Source organism: Marmota marmota, unplaced genomic scaffold, assembly GCF_001458135.2.
Source record: "Marmota marmota marmota unplaced genomic scaffold, marMar, whole genome shotgun sequence".
Lineage (NCBI taxonomy): Eukaryota > Metazoa > Chordata > Mammalia > Rodentia > Sciuridae > Marmota > Marmota marmota.
In genome coordinates, this window is record NW_026000037.1 from 47786885 (window position 1) to 47809829 (window position 22945).

General features: G+C 43.8%; 1 protein-coding gene across 3 annotated transcripts in view; it reads right to left on the bottom strand.

The window, feature by feature from the left end:
- The window catches only part of Itgb6 (integrin subunit beta 6), a 122915-nt gene extending 100905 nt beyond the window's left edge, over positions 1 to 22010 (bottom strand). For all 3 annotated transcript variants that reach the window (XM_048812362.1, XM_048812360.1, XM_048812359.1), the window contains exon 1: positions 21685 to 22010. The gene's annotated coding sequence lies outside the window, so the exon portion shown is untranslated. The remainder of the gene's footprint in view (positions 1 to 21684) is intronic.
- Between the last annotated feature and the right edge of the window lie 935 nt (positions 22011 to 22945).

The window sequence follows — 22945 nt, forward strand, 5'->3', positions numbered from 1 at the left end:
CTCTGAGAGCTCCTGTCTGGAGGGCAATGTTCTGCTCACATGCTACACGCCAGCTTCTTGCTCTGCAGAAAGTTGCCGTTCAGAAAAAGTACTTAAAAGGCAGATTAACATATCTGGGTTCGGGAGAGAAATGAAGGAAAGGATTGCTATTTCTGATGCCTGCAGGACAGGAGGATACCATGAAGTAGACTAGGTGTAGGTGGCAATAGGAAGTGGTAGCGACTGAGGCAAACTGAAACATGCTTCACCCAAAGGGCATAGACACAGCACCCATCTCTAACTTTCAGCACATCAGAATTTGGTTCTAAAGTGCCAGAACTTTGATTTTTCAAGGAGAGCCAGAAATCAACTTTCTTCTGTATTTTTCCTGGTATTTATTTATTTATTTATTTATTTTAGTTTTTTTTTTTAATACACGACAGCAGAATGCATTACAATTCTTATTACACATATAGAGTACAATTTTTCATATCTTTGTATATAGAGTATGTTCACACCAATTCATGCCTTTATACATGTACTTTGTTTTTTTTTTCCTGATTTTTAAATTTGCAATAAAATTGTAAAAGGTGTGCAAAATTGGCCTGAGGGTTCTAACTGGCCTACTCAGACTGGGTTTTCTATCAAGGCCCACCTGGAGAGATGTGTGGTAGATGGCCAGGCAGTGCTTGGCTCTTGACATATTTGAGCTGGAAAAGTTTTCTCTTTTTAATGGACTAGATAGAGGCCCAGAGAGGGAAAATGGCTCCTTTAGTTATAGTATCTCTTGCCCTGGATGACAAGGCAGGCTCCTATTCTCTGTGACTAATCCTTTAAAACAACAGACAGTATCCCCTGTGTGTGCCCCAGGTTTGCCTCTGGAAAGAGAGCTGAAACCCTCTGCCAGATTAGGTAAGTGGGTCTCCAAGAAAAAAAAAAAACACTGCACCCTTACTGGTCTCTGGAGAGGAAGGGAAATGGCCCCAGTGGTTGATGTCCCTCATGAAGCTCTCTCACGTCCTAGCATGTATTCTACAAGGACACCCACTATTCACCCAGAGTGAACTGAAATCCCCATATAACCCAGATGGAGAAAAATAGTCATAGTGATGAATGCGCCTGTTATTTATAGGCAGGTATGCATTTCAGAGACCTGAGTCAGGCCCCAGGGGGAGAGAGTTTCCTTATTCTGCAGTTAGCTGGGGAAGATTTTGATCTGGGTCATGCTCTAAATGCATGTTCCCTCTTCCTAGTTCTAAAATGCACAAGGCCTAGCCTAGGCTGTAGGGAAAAAAAATGAAAAAAAAGGTAGTTATGAAATGCAGCATTCACTCAACACAGTATTTGTTCTTTCTGCCTCTCCTTATGCAAATACACCTTTGGAGCTCTTAAGATTTAAGCTGCCTACTTATGTTATTGATAATGATTCCAAAACAAATATCAAATGCTGAGTGATTTCTACCTTACTTGCTTCAACCCTGGGACTTTCCTAGGTGAGGTCAGAGGATGGAGATTTCCCCAGTTATTCAGGTTATCAGAACACTGCAAAGCTGACCAGAATTTTGATAATTTACAATACCATAGCGTCTAGGGCTTTTAAGTCTTAAGAACAACTTCATTTCTGTGATGCTGTTTGTTCTTCTTAAGTGTTATGATGTTGGAAGAACAGGGATATTATTGTCCACATTTGAAAGATGTGGAAGTGGAGTCCTGAGAGGCTGGCTCTGTGACTCACCCAGATGATAGGAGAAGGACGTCTCCTTGTCTCTAAGTAGTTTTCTCTCTATTATATCTGAAGCAATGTGGACGTAGGAAATCTTTAGCTCACATTCCTAAGCCGAGTTGAACTCATAACATAATATGATAGTGCGTTGCCTTATTTATTCTGTGTAAAATATATCTTTGTACTTAAAATGATCAAATTCCCTGATCTAAGTCTTCAAGATTATTTATAATGTTACTTTTTTAAAATTTAAGCAGACAAAACCAAAACAAATACGAGGACTATTGCATTTTCCACAATTTCTGACATCCTTGAATGACATGGGATTCTTTCCTCTCTTATAGGGAATCCAAAGGAGAAACTGCATCCTTCCAAAGAGGAGCAGCTAAACAGGTGGTCTTGTCAGGTTCTCTTCCTGTGATCCTTTTTCTATTTTAAGTTAAAAAAAAAAAAGAAGTCAAGATGTTGGGCGCAGGCGCTCACCTATAATCCAAGCAACTCGGGGGGCTGAGACAGTAAGATTGCCAGTTCAAAGCCAGCCTCAGCAACTTAGCAAGGCCCTGAGCAACTTAATGAGACCCTATCTCAAAATAAAAATAAAAAGGGCTGGGGATGTGGCTCACTGGTCAAGTGCCCTGGGTTCAATTCCTGGCGATAGATAGATAGCGAGATAGATAGATATACAGATATATAAAGTAAAAATGAGAGAAAATTTTACAATGGCCACAGAGCTCAAGAAGTTGTGGAAGAAGCATCAACTGAGAGAGAGAAGGCACAGGTAAGTGAAGAAGTATGTAGCAAGCAAAGGAGAAGGGGAATGGCAAAGAAGAGATCAAAGACAGGTCAAGAGAGGGAAAGAACGGGGGTAAGAATCACCAAATTACAACCCAGACTTCTGGCTTTTCTTGGAAAATCTGAAGTTTCTCTTCACTATCTTCAAATGCTTCTCTGAAGCATGGTCACCAAGGTAGGTAAAAACATATCTTCCAATTCAATCTATATTTTGTTTGATATTCATAATTCAGGATATTAAATATTCTTTTCTATAGTTTTGATCTTAAATTTATCTTCAGTTTCATTATTCTGAAGTTCACTTTTGTGGCCCAGCCTGAAAAACTCTCTCTCCCATTTATTATGCAGATTGTATAAGATAATGTGTTGAACTAAAAATGAGTTTTAAGAACATAACCCATCTGTTGCCTGGAGGCTGCTGGTAAGTACAGTGACAACCCTGGATCGAGTTGCGAATGTAGGTTATCATTTCAGAGCTCCCTGAAGAAATAGCAAAAGACAAAGAGAGTTCAATGTCAACCAGATTCATTCATCACCCATGCAAAGCACGGGAGGTATCTGGAGTTTCTAAAGAAGAAGTCTCAGATGAATTCTTACACCCTCACGCGGATTAACATACCCTTTGTTTGACGTATTTTCTTGTGTGTTATTTTTAACAGATCAAGTTATAAATAATTGTTTACAAGTCACCATACCACCCACAATTTATGTACTTTGCTGCTTAAAACAAATCCTCTATAATCAATTTTTTTTTAACTGTCCCTAGGCCTTGTGACAATTGCTCTACAATGAAATGTCCTTCAGTTATTCTGTCCATTTCTATGGGACCCCACCACACCTGGCACTGTTGCAGGTGGCAGGAATGTAGCTTATAACCTGAGGCAGGGAGACAGACAATAACATTTGAAAAGTAAAATATACTTTAGGTAATAAAAGTGTTAAGGTGAAAAGAAACAAAGCAGAGAAGGGAGATAGGAACTGTCAAGGAGGTGGAGAGGCTGCTAAAGCCCTCACTGAGAGGTGATATTACAGTGCAGACCAGAAGGCAGTGACGTCTCAGCCAGATGTTTACCTGAAGTGAAGGTTCAAGGCCGAAAGACAGCAGGTACAAAGGACCTAAGACAGAACCATGCTCATGCTCCAAGAAAGGAGGCCAATGATGCTGGCAGAGTGAGAGGAAGATAGTTCAATTAAACCTGAGGCGTAATATTTAATATGTGCCCTGTGTGGAAAGAAGAAAGGAATCCAGTCCAACCACCTGACAATATACTCCCATCACATAGAATTAGTCTTCAGCTTTCCTCATCACCATGTGGATGACTCATCCCAATGAATCCATCTTCCACAAAGCCCAGGTCCCAATGACCATCACCTCTTTGGCATGGATTACGTGTATTTCTCATTGTCGTGCACAGTATCTTATTGTTGTGCACATTAGCTTATAGAAATAATTGGGATAGAACAGACTTCCTTCATCTCCTGTACTCCACTCCCTCTCCTCTTAGCTTAAACCCTCAGGGTTAAGGTTAAACTTCTCTGGGTTATTGGAGAAGCCCTGATCTCTTGTTCAGCCTCTAGTGTTTATAACTTGTTGCCATCCTACACACCTGCACCAGCCACTTCCCTATTGCCAAGAGCTTAAGAGTTCCTCCAGGGTTCCCCAGGTGCTATCTGAGAAGACAGGAGGAGACAAGTGGTCGGGGTTCTGAACTCCCAACCCAACTTCAGCCAGAATATCCCTGTTTATTGAATTAAGCACCATGCCTCAATGTAGAGTTTTTTTTCTACCTCCAGGGTTAATGAACCACTATGCTGAACCAACAGTTCATACTGTATCATTCCATCATCTTTGCCAGGGAACGAAAGCCCAAACTCCCATTACACTAGAGTAACACCCAGAGTTCCCACACAGCCCCGTCAGGGACACTGTGGCCTCTCTCACTTCCTTTCTCTCCTCTCCTTCACACCATGGGCGGGGGAAGGGGGGTGGGTGGGTGGGAGGCACCCCATGCTGGCCACGCCCACCTCCTTGCTCCAGGACCCCCCACTGCCTCAGGTTCTTGAACAGACCACACCTGACCCTTCTGCTTGTTTGCTTGCCCAAGGCCCTCATTTCATCCAGAAATTCATCCAGATTTCTGTTTTGGTGTCATTCCCTTCTAGCCATCCCTGGCCCCCATCTAAAATAGCACCGCATTCAACCCATTTTTCATCTCTGTGTTCTAGAGCTCATTGCTACCTGATATCGTATTACATGTTTGTCGATTGTTTCTCTCCACACTAGGGTTATAAACTCTGAGAATGAAAACAGCGGTCTATTTTGTCACCGTTCTGTATCCAAGTATCCAGTAGAGCTTCTAGCATGCAGTAGGAGCTCTTTAAATATTTACTGAATGAATGAACAGAGTGTGGGTGTGGCCTTCAGGAGTCTCCACAGACTTGCCTAGACAAGACCCTCCAGCCCTAACTCAAACTGTCCCTGCCCCCTCCCCAGCCACCCTCACCAGATTCATAGTTCACCTGTCCCCAATGCCCACTTAGTGTTGCCTCCCTTCTGCTCACCATCCTTTATCTCTGGAAGGCCCTTCCTTTCATCTCTGCCTGATGTAACATGCCTCTTTCAAGACTCAGCTCAAAATTTACCCATCTGCCAGGCTCCAGTTGTGGTGCTCTGGCACCCTAGAGTGCTGCATCTGGGGCGGTGCCTGCAACGTGCCATGTGTTCACTAAGAGGTGGCGTCAGTGTTGGGTGGAAGGAAGTCATGAAAGACCCTTAGCAGCAACCTCTTTGCCCCCACCTTTATTTTTTCACGTGTGCCGAGCTCCAATCTGGTTTATTGCTAACAACAGCAACATAACTTTTGTCTTTCCAGGAAAGTCCTGCCAAGTTCTTCCCAGACTGGCTTTCCTTGTACTTTACTTTCTGACACTCCCAACAGCACTATCAGCCATCTTGCAAGTCCCTGCCTTGCATACCGACACACTTCCCTGATCAGCCAGAACAACTCCTCGACTTGGATTCAAATGATTTTTTTTTTTAACCATATCCAAGACCAGCATTCCTCAAAGTATGTCCTGGTGACATTGATCCTAGGAATGGGTCTATGGGGGATTAGGTTTCTGCCTGGAGCATGTTCAATATATTAAATGTTCTGTGAAATCCTGTAGTAAAAACACCTGTTTAATATCAGTAAGCCCTCACATAGATCTTCCACGACTGAACTGGTTTCCCCTCACAGAGTACCTATTAGTGCCCTGAAAAATTACAATTCTGCAGAGTAGAATCGAATAATATTTTCCTGATGACACAGAATATTGTGAAATAAGTCAAGGAATGAGCTGCTGAAAGCATCACGATGCAGGCAGATTCAGAGATGGGGAAACAGCAGCATGAAAACACTGGTTAACTGTCACTTCTGTGTGTGCTCCACACTCAATGAAGAATTCCCATGATCCTTCCAGAGCTCCTATGAGGAAAGTGCTGTTATCACCAGGCACATTATACATGTGGGAAAACAAGACACAAACCCCAGAGTCTGTCTTCAGCGGGGGTCTGCTTTGGGTCACTGCACATTTATGATGCATGCCACATGACCCTCTAACTCAGTTTTGTTGTTGTTTGTTTGGTTGTTGTTTTTTGGTCCCAGGGATTGAACTCAAGGGCACTTAACCAGTGAACTACATCCCCAGCCCTTTTTATTTTGAGATGGGGGTGGGGGTCTCACTGAGTTTCTTAGAGCTTCACTAAGTGGCTGAGGTTGACTTTGAACTTCCCATCCCCCTGCTTCAGCCTCCCGAGCTGCTGGGATTATAGGTATGCACCACTGTGCCTGGAAAGTAGACCTCATTGTGCAACCGCTGTGCATCAAGCACTTTAGAAACATCGTCTCCTCTAAGGTTCTCAGTAATCTTATGATGCAGGAATTGTATAATCATTTCAAATCACCTTAGTTGTGAGCGGTTTATCTCCATGTTGTCTATTCATAGTAGTGCTCAGAAATGGTGTGTGGACCCATTAGCACACATCTGACCACTTGTTAAGTGCATGGCTAATCCTTTGCAGCAGTTCCTTCAAGTGGCTCCAGAAAAAGGTTCCTCCTGGGGACTGCTCATAGCACAGAAGCAGCTTCTGAGTTTGGAGAGAGAAAAGGCATTTTGCCCAGGGCAACACCCATCAATTCCTCTTTCTAACAAGCCCGTGACACCAGGAATAAAGGGCTAAAAGGGTCTAGCAGCCAATACAGGTGAGAGTCCTTGATTATCAAGACTCATGGAGAAAGAGGGTGGGGCTTGATGGTGGAAGCCTTGTTGTGCTCTAAGAAAGGAACCCAGAAACCTCAGAGTTGGATTTTTCTGGAAGCTGCACTAGGCATCCTCCTCTCCCAAAGGACACAAATAGGCATGTACTGGACAGATAGAGCAGGGACAAAATGAGCACCCCTTTCCCCTCTTTCAGAAGGATAATGGTGGCAGAGACCAGGCTGACCAAGTCAAAGCTGAGTGCTGTGGTTTGGGTTCAGTTTCTGTCCCACAAGGTCGTGTGCTTGGTCCTCTGTGAGGTACTGAGACTTGGAGGAGCCTTTAAGAAGTGTGGTCGAGTGGGAGGTGATTAGGCCATGGGGGCCCCACCTTGGGAGGAATGAATGCCCTTCTCCTGCATGTGGGTAGGTTAGTTCCTGGATTGGATTAGCTCTGCACGTGGCAGTTGTTATAAAGGGGGCCTGGCACTTCCCCTCAGACTCTCTTCCACACATCACTCACTTGCAGCTCTCATACATGCTGCTGCTGTGTGGTGCCATCCCCTGCCCGTGGATTCGCCCGAATATGAACTTTGAGCCTCCAAAACCGTGAGTCCAAACTGACCTCTTTGTTTTATAATGTGTCAGTTATAGCAACACGAAATGGACTGAAAGACTATCTCTGGGTCTGTGTCCTCAGCACTGAGGCTTCTGGAGGACGGTGGTATCTATGTGGCCAGTCCACAACCAGAGAAGGGATTGGCATCGCTCAGATGAGCCCTTGAAGGGGTAGCAGATCCAGGCCGCCTGGCTGGCCGGGCATCATCCTAGGTGTCTCTCCTGGCTGATATGCCTCCATTAAAGTCATATGGCTCTATCTCAGTGGAGAAATGAAGTCCATTGAGATTTCCTGGTAAATAACCGAACTAGGAAGATAGAGGCGAGAGTGAGACCTGGAAAACTCTGCTACTTTCACCACATGTTGCTAGATGTCTTTCTCCATGGAGCTCATGATTTCTGGGAGAGTCCCTGAAGGAAAGCTTTGGGGATGGAGCTTCCTTTGGGGACAGACCTGGGCCTGCAGATGCATTTTTGTGAAATCGAGCTCAGTCCAGAGCAGCCTTGGTAGGTTTGGAGACGCCCGTGGTACAGTGAGGAAAAGCTTGGGCTGCGAATGAAGCCAGTCAAGCTGCTCTGAACGGTGCTTATGTGCTCTTTTTGAGCATTGTTTTTATTTATTTTTTGCTGTACAATTCATATATTATGAATGATTCACAGAGTGGTTTTAAAGAGCAAATGAAGCATATGGTATGGACTCCATAAACTAAAGTGCTGTAAAGTATAAGTTGATATAATTATGAGCTCACTTTTGCCTAAATCGGATCACCTAGCTTAGACCCCTGGAACTCTGGATTCTGGTGGAAACACTTGGTTTCAACATTCATTCAAATGTGACTGTAAAAGCTGCCTGCCTTTCAATAACCCAGTATATACTAGTGTTTATTAGGTGGCTGGACTATTGGTGGGATTCCAAAAAAGTCTGATTGGAGCTATCACTAATACAGAGTTGTAATGTGCACAATGGTCCCTAGGAAGTTGGAGTCAGCTTCACAGGGTTAGAACCACCTTAGTGACAGACAAACCCCCAAACACACCAGCTTTTTGAAATAAAGGAAATTGAGAGGAGGCAATCCCAGAACTCCAAACTGGAAATCATTTTTTTTTTTTGTACCAGGGACTGAACCCAGGGGCACTCAACCACTGAGCTATATCCTCAGTCATTTTTTTTATGTTTTATTTTGAGACAGTCTTGCTGAGTTGCTTAGGGTCTAAGTTGTTGAGGCTGGCTTTGAAATTGCATTCCTCGTGCCTTAGCCTCCTGAACCACTGGGATTTTAGGTGTGAGCCACTGCACCTGGCTCAAACTGGAAATCTAAATGGTTACAGTACCCACAAGAATGGTTGTGCCTTGCAACTCCCTCTGGAGGGCCATCTTTAGAGTATACTCATCATCATAGATTCATGTGTTGATTAAGACCATATTATGGCAGATGACAGTCAAGTGTCTCGGAAGAAACTGAACTTTATTTCCCATTTATCAGTGATACTATATGGACTCACTCAATTCTTCTTGAATTCTCAGTTCTCATTGAAACAGTGGTGCCTAGTTTGAGCCTGGTATGATCTTTTTGCTACTGTCCTCCTGAGGGATAAGGAAAGGTGTGGATGTGTTCTTGCTCAGGAAGAGAGCCCTGGTGACAGCCATCTGGGCTGCCAGGCCTATAACAATTAGCTTATATGAAAGGAAAACTAACAGACCTCTAGCTTCTCTTTGAATTTTTAAGCTGGAGTTGTTTTTTTGGGGGGTGGGTGGGGGTGGAGGTGCTGGGAATTGAACTCTGGGGCACTGGGCCACTGAGCCACATCCCCAGCCCTATTTTGTATTTTATTTAGAGACAGGGTCTCACTGAGTTGCTTAGCACCTTGCTGATGCTGAGGCTGGCTTTGAACTCAAAATCCTCCTGCCTCAGCCTCCTGAGCTACTGGGATGACAGGCGTGCACCACTGCGCCTGGCTTGGCTGGTCTTGTTTTTATACTGCTTTCTCTTATTTCTTTTCAAATGAAACTTTCATACAGCAGATAACATTCCATTTAAAAGCTGATTTAAAAGTGCAAAGGCTTCTCTCACCCTCTGCTCCTGTAGGTTGAATGAAGTGTTTAAAGTTCAATGTCCAAATGCGGGCCTTTCCTGAAGCTTCCAGACTGGTGAGACATCTCTAGGTCTTCCTGGAAAGGGAGTGGGGTTTATGCCCCACTGAAGTCATGCCACCACCCCAGGAAGGGGAATCTTGGGAATGGTCACTTGTGGGGAAGAAGGCCTCTTCAACCTCAAGTGCACTTAACCCCATCTCCCCTCTATCAGCTTTGTCTCTTTGCTTTTTTGGCACCATAAAGCCTGGGTGCCCTGGCAAATGGGTCGTATTCCTCTTGGCTCCATGCCAGTCCCTGGAGGAGGCAGCACAGGTGACTCACTGTCTGAACCCAGTTCTCCCAATGTGAGGCTGGGCTTGTTTCTCTAGGACATCTCAGGCACTGCCTTGAACTTGCTCCTACTACTTTTTAGATTGGGGACTGTCTCTTCCTATTCCCAGCACTTAGCACAACACCTGGCATGTAGGAGGCACTCAGAAAATAAGTGTGGAACCAACTGAACAAATGATTTGATTTACATGGGTGTATGTGTATCACATCAAGCTTCTCCAGAAAAACAGAAGCAATGAGATTCGATAAATAGATAGGTTTTATTGTATTTATTGGATCACCTAATTTCGGGGACTGGCAAATCTAAAATCTATAGGGAGGGAGGCAGGCAGTCAGGACATTCAGGCAGGAGCTGATGCTGTGGTCTTGAGTCAAAATTTCTTTGTCTCTGGGAAAACTGTTTTTGCTTAAAAGACCTTTAACTGATTGAATGAGGGCCACCTGCATTATCAAGGGTAATCTTAATTTAAAGTCAAATGATTGTAACTGCTGCTAACATTTACAAAGTGCCTTCAGAGAAATACCTAGGTGCTTTTGATGAAATAACTGGATACTACAGCCTACTCGAGTTGACATAAAACTAGCCATCACATCCTGGTCAAATTATGTTCATAGAAACAGCCACCACAACCAGCACCACAAAAACACAAACAGATACAATGCAACAAAGGTGCAGTGGAACAGAGCTAGGTGCTGGCTACACTCAAATGCTTACTATACCCCCTGCCCTCAGGGAGATGAGCCTCTGGCCAGAGAGACAGTCCAATCTGGCAGATGGTGTAATGAATAACATGATCAAGATGTGCATGAAATTTGCTGACTGCTATTTAGAGCTGGGTGTCCTCGAAGTGGTCAGAATGACCTTGGTAACCTGAGAGGGGTCTGAGATCAGCCAGACTAATATTGTATTCTTAGCCTCTCTCTTTGGAGAGAGTTTTAAATACTTTAGATAAATGGGACTGTGAAATAACCCAAAGGTCTTTATGCCAGCAAATGTCAAAACACCCCAGGCAGTCCTGGTATTTAGGGGAGGACCTGTAAGGCAGGCATTCTCCCCATTGCCCATGGCTTCTGAATGCCAATCACCCCCTGCCTCCCCTGCCTCCCCCCAGTCCCCCCCCCACCGTCTGTCTAGCTTTTGCAATGAAGTTGTGTGGATCAATTCCCCCAAGAAACTGGTGCCCAGGAGGGCAGGTGGAGGACTGCACACTGTCTGATGCCTTACCTATCATAAACAAGGCCCCAGGCTAAGCCCCCCAGCATTTCTATTTCTGGAAGGGCACCCCTGCATTCTGTTTCCCTTCCCAGAAGGTGGGAGCAGACTGCAAGCATCTGCTCACTTCAATGGTACTGACACTCTTTACAATGCTCATGCTTTTCCGTGTCCAGTCCTGCAGCATCTGGTTGGATTGGAGATTGGGCTCGGTATAGTTAGTTGCAGATGCCTTGCTAACACCATGTGGTGCTGTGAATTGATCTCTGGTTCCCTGCATACAAACATCAAGGTCATACGAATAGATGCCACTGTCCCTGCAATTCCTCTGCCAGGTCATGCAGTCAGATCCTATGACAAGACTCCTAAACTGGGATTGGAGTCTGATATTAAATCTGCTGCTCAATCTGTGGAAGCAGACAAGATACACAGAGTAGAGGTTCTTGAGGGTAAAGAAAAGCAGCAGGGATGTTGAGGTGTCATATTTAGAGTCAATATCTGCCTAGTCAGAAACGTATCCAAACACTGCAACCTGCGGACTGGGAAGAGTCTGGAACCCCCACCCCCACCCGCCCTGCCTCAAACCTTTCATAGGACCTCAGGAGCGTGGGATTGATAGGGGGCCAGAGAAACCTGCATTTTTTACTTTATAAGCTTATATATTACTTAACTTTGATCCAATGAGTCTCTATTACTTGTGCATTTAAAAAAAATTAAAAATAAGCCCGGTACTGTGGCACACACCTGTAATCCTCATGACTCAGGAGGCTGAGGCAGGAGGACTGCAAGTTCCTGGTCAGCCTCAGCAACTTAGCAAGGCCCTAACCAACTTAAGGAGACCTTGTCTCAAACTTTTCAAAATTAAAAAGGGCTGGGATTGTAGCTCAGTATAATATAATACATACATATATATACAATATAAATGCATACATATTAAAAGCAAAGTTGCTTTTTAGGATAATCAATCACTTTACCCTGTAACAATGGCTCAAGAGGTTCAGCTGACATGACAGGTGAATACCCTCCACCCAGGGAACATAGACCTTGTGATGGCAGATTGTGGGTGACCTTGATCTTGTGTTTCTTGCTTGGATTTTTAAAGTGCTCCCTGTCCAGGGCAATCCATTCAGAGATCTCTGTGCTAGGAAGTCCCATGGCCGTGCCTAAACCCGATGGTGGCCTGGCCGGTGGGGATGTCCATGTGGAGAGTTTACTTGCCAACCCAGACCAAGCTGAGGACTGACGCACAGTTTAATTATCATGCAGAGCTGCAGCTGGCGGCGGCTGGAATGAGTTGGCATCTGCTTTTGCAGAGTGCAATTTCTGCAAATAATTAACCACCAGAACTCTTGATTCTCTCTAATTAATGAAGAGGAAGGCTGGAATCTTCAAAGTCCACAAATGTCATGCTGCCATTGTGTCAGGATTGATCTCCTTTGTTCTAGACCGAAGAGCGTGCCTCTCCTGCCTTCCCTAATTCTTTATAAATTGAATTTTTCTATTACTAGTTGTGACAGCTAAGGAACATGACTTCAGAAATTCACCCGCAGTTCATGCCAGTATTAGAAGCCTGAAGAATAATAATTTTTTAAAAGAACCATAATGGAACAAGCTTTCTGTCTCTGACCCAGAATTAATCATAGTGAAGAGACACCTACTGAAAAGAGGGCCGTTAATTAGCTCTAATGGATCTTGCTAGGTGGAGTCTGAATTACTGGGAAGTCTGCAACCAGGGGAGGAGGAGACTTCCTTTTCTGTCTCCAACTCTATGTGATGCTGGAATGGAACATAATGGGACTTCGCTTCCAGGGAACAGGGAGTCGTGACAGGGCCGTGGCAGAGCTCCATTCATTGGAGGATGCTGGTGCATGAACCTCCCACCACAACAATCCTGAACGTGTAGGGGAAAAGTGTAGTGATTGTTTTCAGTACAAATGGCCTGCTCTGTGATCGAATCTGAGCATGTAATGAAACCCACCACCCAGAAAGCAAGTGGAATCCTGTTAAACCCTAGGTCAGATCAGGTCCCTCTGTACCAAGCTTCCCTAAAAGAATGCAAACTTTATAGCTAAGTCTGTGAGGTCCGATTTGTCTGCCCACTGTTTCCTCTAAAGTCTCCTTTCCCCTACTACCTTCAACTCCTTTCCAGACACAACATTCAGACTTCCTTATATTCCACTGATGTTCCAGGTGTGTTCCCACCTCAGGGCCTTTGCACAGGCTATGCTGTCTGTCTGTAGTGCCATTTTTCCAGATATCTGTTTGGTTTACTTTTTCTCTTCAAGATGTTGCTTAAATGTTAGCTTCTTAATGACCCACCATGTAAAATAGAACACTCTCCCCATTCCTCTTACCCTGCTACATTTTGGTGTGATTACTTCCTTGCATACCATATAATTTCCTTGTTTTGTTAAATCTTGGTCTCCTCCACCTCCCACTAGAGTATAAGCTCCATAAGAACCAGGATTCTTGTCTGTTTTGTTGGCTGATGTATTCCCAGCATCTAGATGGTGCCAGCTCAATAAATATTTGTAGAGTAAATGAATCCGTTAGCACACTTGGAGTGTTTGCTGGTATGTGTGAAGCCTGCACGTGCCCATCCGACACGACTGCTCAAACATCTTAGGAAGGCCGAGGCGCGAGCTGTTCCTTTCGCTTTCTCAAGTGTCTGGAGGAAGTGCTGCTGGTTCTGTTGGCTGCCAAATGTTAATAATTAAAGCAAACAGTGTATCAGAGCTAAATATTACTTGGGCTATTTCTCTCCCAATGGCTTCTGGTAGGAAGAAACTAGTATGAGATGGGTCAAGAAAGAGGCCATGGCTGGGCGCAGTGGCGCAAACCTGTAATCCAGGCAACTCCAGAGGTCGAGGCAGGAGGATTTGAGTTCAAAGCCAGCCTCAGCAACTTAGTGAGACCCTGTCTCAAAATAAAAAATAAAAAAGGGCTGGGGATGTGCCTCGGTGGTTAAATGCCCCTGGGTTCGATCTCTGTCACCAAAGGAAAAAAAAAAAAAAAGGAAAAGGAGGACATTATAGAAAGATTTTGCATTTTAGGTTGTTTCGTTTTGTTTTTGTTCCCCAGGGTGCATGTTCTTCCTCTCTCAGTTCCTAAGTTTTCAGAGAATGGAAGGTCTTGAGAGAACATGTAGCAGAAATCATGGTGGTAGTTTGGTGGGGGCAGGTCCTTGGAGTGAGTCAACAGTGACCTACTGAAAAGAAGCATTCATGGGCACCTAGGGAGAAGTAAATACAGGTGAGGATACAGGGCCAGGCCCATAGTAGGAGCCTTAGGCAAGGAGTTGCAGGAAAGCCTGAGACCTCTGCCATCTCCATGGGTTGCTTCCAAACAATGAGGCCACAGATTTCTCTTCTAGTCTTTCCATTGAGGAATGTCTATTGAGTCTTTCTTGTATCCATAACCTGATGGGGTTTAGGAAGATCTGGCAGAGGTTGCAGTGTAGATGGATCAGAACTTGGGAAGTGGATAGATCCAACATTCCACGCTTTACTTGATCCGTACCTCATATCAATCCAGTCCTTAGCTCAGAGGGCCTGGCCAAAGGGGGAAGCGCTTAAGTTAGGGAGCCCTGGTGTGAGTCACTGCACACCAGCTCCAGCAGGCTTCTGTAGCTGCTGCTGAGGGAGTTTGGTCATTTATCTCCCTCCGTCATGGCTTCTGCTGTGGCTTGGATATGGTTTGTCCCAGGGAAACCCCATGTGGAATGTAATTGCCCACGTAATGATATGGCAAGGTGGTGAGTTAGGTCACGGGGATTCTACCCTCATGGAAGCATTTGTGTAGTTCCTGAGCAAGGGGGTCATGATCATGAGTGTTGGTTGTTATAAAGTGGGTCAGCTCCTCTGTTCCCTTCTTCTCCTGCACTTTTGCTAGCTTCCTGCACTTTCTGCCTTTCTGACACGCATGGAACCGCATGGTGCCCTTGCCAGAAGCCAAGCAGATGCTGATAATATGCTCTTGGACTTCTAGAACCATGTACCAAAAAACCCTCTTTCCTTTATAAGATACCCAGTTTCAGGTATTCTATTACAGCAAACAGAAAATGGACTAAGACAGTTTCTAACTTGGCCTTAATACTATACAAAGTTATTTTGCAGTTGCTCTTCTGAATAAGTGCTTCTTGATTTTAGAGAAAAAGGAGAGGCCCAGAGAGGGCAAGGTACTTATCTAAAGTTGCACTGTTATTAAAATGTAAGCCTGGGACTTGTACTCTCCTTGAAAATCCAGTTTTTGTCCATATTGCCCTTCAGGTCAGAATAATACCCACCCTATTTTCCTCTGGGACCTACCAATAAACTGTTCTTATGAATGAAAAAGGATTTTTTATCATCCCATAGTCAATTATTACTAAAGTTGCCTCTCCAACTTAGAGGATGCTCAGAGGTCAGAGATGAGAACATGGGCTATCTCGTGGGGGTAAAAAGTATGAGTTATTGTGTTTTTTACATATTCTAAATTCAAATTCCAAGACTGACATTTAAAGCATCTCTCCAAAGCCAAGTTCGGCGTAGTGCTCTGGTTCTAAATAGCAAAATTGACCTTCCCTCCTAGACTCACACTCTAAATTATTCTGAAGATTCTTCCTCCACACCGCTCCCGACAACCCACCTGAAGCCGTCTCCAGGACACTCTTGCTGATTTACAACTGCAATCTTGCTAAAAGGGAATGGAAAAAAGCCAGGCTGAGTTTCTGTTAGACAGAATTACTGGCATGAAATACCAACATCGCTCCGACCTGGCTATGACTGACTGGCTGGCCGCGTGGCTGCACCCCCATCCCCACCCCATTTCACTGAAATAGGCCATTTATTGGAAAACGGAGGAAGCCTTGTTCCCCAATTCTGGTCCCCCAAAGAACCAAGGAGGAAGGCTGTGACGGTGCTATGTAGCTTGTGCTTTCATGTGGCTCCCGACAGCCAGCCTTGGACTAGGAAGCCTCTGCTTGTTGGGTTTCCATGTCAGTGGTTTGTCTTTGATGAGTGTCTGTGACTGCTGTGTGCGGAGCCCTTCTGCTTCCTGCCTTTCCAGAAGGAATAAAGACGATGAGGCAGAATGCAAGCCGTGAGCTCCAGCTGTCACTGGTTAAGATGCAACGATTAGCTGTGAATTAGCCATTTGGCTGAGGCAAAATATTATCTAAATGAAGGCGATCTCCTTCCCTTGTATTTATTCTCTCCCAGAACCTTGATCCAAGCTATCCATGCACCAGTGAAATATTTATTGATACCCTTCCCATTTTGCCCAAAATGCAGAGCTCAGTAAGATGTAAAAACCTTACAAGTTATTCAAGTTGGGGAAAAAAGGTATTTGTTCATCAAGAGTAGAAAACTCAGATGACCGTGGGGGCTCAGCGGGTAGTGTGAATGGGTGAATGAAACTCTCTTATCATAGCATCTTAAGGTATATTTTTCCCCCTACAAAGACACATCTTTCTTAAGCCAGGGGTGGTGGCATATGCCTGTAATCCAAGCGATGGAGAGGCTGAGGTAGGAGGTTTGCAAGTTTGTGAAACACTAAGCAACTTAGTGAAATCCTAGGCAACTTGGTGAGACCCTGTCTCAAAAAAATAAAAAGGACTCAGTGGTAAAGCACCCCTGGGTTCAATCCCTGGTATTTAAAACAAAAACAAAACCCATCTTCCTTGTATATTTAACATACAGGAATATTCTTTCCTCAAGGATCGGAGCTTGCTGATCTATCTTTAGTTTTCATATTTTTTTTAATAGAAAGTAGAGTATCTTCAATTTGTCCACACAATAAGGTGAGTGCCTGGACAGATGGCAACCCACACATGGTTTTAGTGTGAAGAGACAATTGGAAGTGAACAAGGAGTTGATGGGACTGTGTAGCTGGAGCACTTGTGGGCTACTGGATGGGAGCAGCTGCTTACTGTATGCCCCACTGCTTTGTGGCCAAATGAGCACAGGGGCCCAGTGACCCACTGTCTTCACAATCTTCTGAAGCATGAAGCTTCACCAGACAAGTCATGTGTCACCTTACCTTTTCTTTCCTTTAGATTTCTTTATATTTTTCTTGTACTTCCGCTTCCCTCAAGTGGATGGGATGCTTGTCACTGAAACCTAAACTGTTTCCCCCCATTTGTGTGCTCCCAGCTCTTTGCAAGTGGCTACTTACTAGATCATCAGAGGACAGAGGACACCCTCCCTGTGGGCTGGTCAAACTTGGGCAGAATGTAATGCATGCATGCCTGAGTATTGATTTTTTTTTTTTTAAACCAGCGATTAAACCCATGGGTGCTTAACCCCTGAGCCATATCCCCAGCCCTTTTTTATTTAGAGACAAGGTCTTGCTGAGATGCTTAGGGCCTCATTAAGTTGCTGAGACTGGCTTTGAACTTAGGTCCTTCTGCCTCAGCCTCCTGAACTGCCGGAATTACAGACATGCTCCACTGAGCCCGGCTCTGAGTATTGATTATTAAGGAAAGCAGAGGGAGTTTCCCAAGTGATATGCAGGCGGCTTCATACAGATAACCTTGAAAAGGTCTCTAAGGTAGATTGCAAAATGGCCACATATTCCTGCTTCCTTGTATTCCTCTTGCCATCCTCCTACCAAAAAGTCTATTTCTCCATTCCTTGATTCTGAACTTGACCCTGTGACATGGTTCAACTACTAGCAAACATGATACACGTAGAGACCTGAAAAGCACTTGCACACTGAGGCTCACACACTCCTGTTGCACTAGGCCCATGGGATCATCATGAAAATAAGCTCAAATCAACCCATTAGGAGGCCATCCAGAGGAGAATACACTTCAGATAGCCTGTTAACCCCAGACATGTGAGTGACACTTGGTCTAGACCAATCATGTGGCCCAAAGGAGACCTCCAGAGGAAACACTCAACAACACAGTCCAAATTGCCAACCCCCACACTCACAAACTAGTAGATGTCATTGTTTGAAATCAAATGAAAACTACAACATGCTACCCTGTCAATCCAACTGAAGTCAGATTCTGCCCACTGCTATCCGTGTGCTCCATGCTGAGCAAGGGATGACCACACAGCAGTGGAGATCACAGACACCCTGCATAAGGATACTGTCCCAGTTTCCTCTTCCTACACACCCAGGCAGCCCTGGGCCTGTTTGTCTCTGATTAAAAGGACTGGGAATCACTAAACAGGAAATTCAAGGTAGGAACTGTGCTGGTTATTGATTTCCAAGTCAGATTCTTCAGGTTGAGCCTATACCCAATTGGGGAATTGGCATAAATAGAGTACAAAAATTAAAGGAGAAGAGACAGCCTGAAGACATACTGTGTACGAGCCAGGCATTGGTGTCCATCTCAATTTTAGTAGCCCCTTTGTTTCCTAAGTCTTCCAGAATTGGGTGGTCTGCATAGGCAGCAAGCTCCAACTCTTCTTGCTCTTGCCTCCTTCTCTGATCTAATTCCCTTGTCCTCAAGACTTTTGCACTCCATCTTTTGGCAAACAAATCAGATTTCCTGAAGTGAATGAGGCCTTAGATTACGACCCAGTCTGGATCCTAGTGAGTCAATTTCTTTTTAGTGAAAGGCAGAGAGGTCATTCACATGATGTTTTCTTGGATGCTACTGGCTGATTTGAGATTTAGGTTTTGATAAATACAACAAAATTTAATTACTACTTTAGATACAGTTCTAGATGTCATGAACACAAAAAATTAGTATTAAGTTCCTATAGTAAGATCCCCATAGCCTAAAGAGCATCAAAATGGAGAGACTAACCGAATGGATGTGGGGAGTCAGGGAACACTCATTAATAATCATGTGCAAAATGAGACTTGAAGAAAAGTGGGAACATTACTAAGCAGATCTGGAGACATGGAAGAGCACAATGGGGTTGGAAGTCAGTAAATACTCGGCCTGGTCAAAGCATGGGGTATATTTACATAATGAGGGATGCCTCCTGGTCTCAGTGCTATGGTCTAAACATGTCCTCCAAAAGTCATGTGTTGGACTTCCTCTTAGTAGTCTACCAAATATCAATTCTAAGAGGTGGTACCTTTAGGGTGGGTTAATGCAATCCTTGTGGGAGTCGGGTCACTGTCGTAGGAGGGTGTGCCTTATGAAAGGATGTGGTTGGTCCCCCTTTTGCCTCTCATACTTTCTTGCTTTTCTGTCATGGGATAATCTAGCAAAGAGACCCTGACCAGACTCTAGACCTTTGATCTTGAACTTCTAAGCCTCCACAACTGGAAGCCTATACGTTATGTTCCAGTTGTTGGGGGTTTTTTGTTTTGTTTTATTTTTATAAATTACCCAGTCTGTGGTATTCTGTTTTAGGCAGCCTAAATGAACCAAGACACTAGGGAGTTTAAAAATTGGAAATCTTACAGGTGATGGGAACCATTGAAGGATTTTAAACAGAAGAGGAAACCATTCTGATTTGTAATTCTCAAAGGTAACAAACTGCTACTCCAGTGTTTGGCATTGAAGGCGGGACAGTGAGCTTGGAGCTATTATAGCAGTCCAGAAGAATGGATGAACTGCAATGACAGTGGATGGAGAGGACAGGATCAGTTTCAGATGCTTGCAAATCTGAGTGGATAAGAGCTGGTGATGACTGGAGGTTGGGAGTTGACTGAAGAGAAGAAGGAAGCTAAATTTGAGGTGCCTTGTTTAGACACTCAGTTGAAGTAATTTGATGGAGTAGATCTCTACAAGTGGGTGAACTCTGTTGTTACATAAAATGATTCATTTTCAGTATTACAATTCGCCATATCTGTGAATATGCAGTGGGTATTATGAAGGTGAGGAGTGGCCAGGGAATAGAAAAGATAATGGTTTAAAATAGTATAAAAGTGAATGCCAGCAGCCTGAAGGACTTTTTGGAACTCCAACTAAAAATAGCAGTCTAGGCTGGACTGGCTGGATTGGCAAGCTCTTGCGCTGTGGCTAGGTGGGGGCGCCACGGCTGTGAGCAGGCTGGGTGGATCCCCCAGATGACCTTGGCCTATAGTTAGCTCTCACAATCAGCTGTGGCTGATTTCCAAAGCAGCAGCAATAGCAGCTGACCACTTGTAAGTATATTTCCTTCTCTAAAGAAAAAGTGCTCAGGAGCCATAAATTTCCTAAGTGACTATTGCTTCTGGTTTGACTAAGGGCTTCCATGACTGAAAATATCCCTTTGTTTTCTATAAGATCATTAAAAAATTAATCCCCTTTTTCTTGAGTCAAAATACCTTGAACCTCTGGGGTAACAGAAGAATCCCAGTTCTATCCCTGGGAAATACGTCAAAGAAATGCCTGCTTACATGCTTCAGTTCATTAGAGTATCTTTCCCCCATCTACACAGCACAATAAAAGTAAATTAGAATACAAGAATTCAAAGGCAGGGAAGGAGCATAACTCTAAGAATAAGAAGTAAATGCCCCCTTTGGGGATCTGAGGTCAGAATACAAGATTTCACTTGTATTTATCTGAAAGTTGAGACTTTCAGATAAAAAATTTTTGCAATCACCTAGAATTCAGGGCAAAATATCTGATGATAAGTTTGCTTTAGTGTATGAATCTAGGGAAAATACTGAGAGACTGGGGTGGGGGTGGGGGGAAACCTATTCTGTCTGTGAACTGAACTTTAAATACTGTACTTTGTCACAGAAACACTAGAGGGCGTGAGTCAGAGGCAGAAAGCTACAAAGGAAACCAGAGGAAGGCATTTTTGCATTTCACACTGGCACAACATTTTACTTAGTTAGACACTAATATTTATACTGGTGATCAAGTGACTTTACAGTGAAAATTCAGTATTAAAAACCTTTATGATCTCTAGGACCTGTTCAGAATCCACAATAGTAAAGGACAACTATTTCTCTCTGACTAAAATCTATGTTCTGTCCATTTTAAACATTTTGAAAGCCAATACAATACAGGCTCTGTGAGTCTTTAATTTTAGAGGATATATTATTTGGATGAATAACCTTTCACAGATATTGGATTTTTTTTTAACACAGCACAGTGGTCATACTTACAGTTCTTGCAGTGAATAGTAATGACACCAGGCATTTCAGACACTTATAGGAATAAAGTATACTTGCTATAGATAACCTGGATCCAAAGTCCTCCCTTCTCCATTTTCTCCAGTATCCCCATGTGTTACCTCTACATCAAAGCACCAGTGTGAATCCAGAAACACTTAAGTTACCTGTCCTAATACCATGCACATGTCAATGAGAACTGATATTTAATTTTCTTGTTTAAACTCCCAGTTCCTCAGTCCCTTTGTGCCTCTTGAAAATGCCAAAAGAATAATGAAGGCTAGTCTCATCACTAATTTTTTAATGAACAATTAATTACTACAACCAGAAACAAATATCTTAAAATCTCAACAAGAGATTATATGACTAATTGTTAAAGTATTTTAATGAGTAGCAAACTAATACATCAATGAGAGATTGTCCTTAAACCACAGCAGACTTTTGAAATATAACTGATAAAAGCATGCATGGCTCCAAATGTAGGAAAAGTCACCATGCAACATGCTAAGTTAATAAGGATCTGCCTTTTTACAAACCTTGGGATCAGACTCACCTGGATGTTAATGCCAAGAGAGTAGACATGACATTATGAATTCCCCAAGGCAGAGTCTGTTGGAAACGAACAATGACTCTGACTCTGATAAGAAACACTTGGCTTCAAAATTTGGATTTGCCTTTGTTAGCCATGCATGATACTACTTACCTCTCAGGGAAGAACCTCTAATTTCAGAAAGTGCTGACGTGCATTACGGCACCCGTTAGTAAAAGTCTTTGGCAGAAATGCCATTTATCCTTGTTGTGGTAATGAACAGATTTAAAACATTCTGGTGTCACCATTCCTGAAAAAGCACAGTCACTTGAATATTTCTTCCACAGGCATAGTGAAATATTTCACGGAGGCACATGGGTGTAGAGCACTATGGAGCGATATTGCTGGTGAATGACAGAATGTCTGTTTGATTTACATGAAGCCCCAAGTGCTCATATGAGAATAGGTTAGGTTTAGATTGACGAGCAAATGTGTAGCCAGACTTCTGGCTGACAAATGGCAGAGCTATGCCAGCGCATTCGCTTCTCTGGACAGAGACCAAAAGTGAAACAGGAGGATCAAGTTCACTCCATAAAGGACATTCAAACCTAGAGGATGGCAGGGTGGCGAGGGCAGTAAGCACATATAGACGGGAATTCCTCAGAATAGTATCGGATGAGTTTACAACTGAACACTCATCCAAGCCAGTGACCAAATCCTTATCAAGCGTGGCCATTTCCCCTGTGTGTTTATGTTGACATTCCCTCGGAGGGATCTTGGTGTTTCCAAGATAATTCTATTTTATGGGCATCTTAGGTTTAAAGTCATAACCTCTAAAAATGGCTTATTTGGGTAAATCGGAAACAGAAAATAACAACTGATGAGATTAGTATTAAAAATGGTGCTAAGCATTAAATGATCCAGATTGAATTAGGTTTATTTCGGCTGGGCACAACTGAGAACAGAAACCTCCATACAGCATTCGGTAAGGATGAATTGTTTGGATGGCACTCTTCTTTGTAGGCTGATGCTGAAAGTTCAGGACTTTGGGTCTGCCTTCAAGGAAGTGGGAAGATAGTAATGGCAGGTGCTGTTCATGGAATTTCTGTGGTGTGCCGGGCATCCTTTTGGTACTTATGTGTATTATCCCATTTAATTCTTACCACCATGCCATGGGGCAGGGTTTACGGTCTTTGCTTTTGTAGATGAGCCTGAGCTGTGGTGACTGTAGTTGACCTTCCAAGGCTGTACACTGCAAGTGCCCAAGTCAGGATATGAACTCTGGTGACTTCAAAGCCCTTTGCATCCTGCCACATGGCATCCTGAACATCTGATGATAGTACTTGTCAAGGTTGAGCAATCTCACTCCCTGTGGTATTTGAGGAGTTTTGAAATGAGCAGCAAAGAGAGCCATGCGACCTGGGTTTGAATCCTG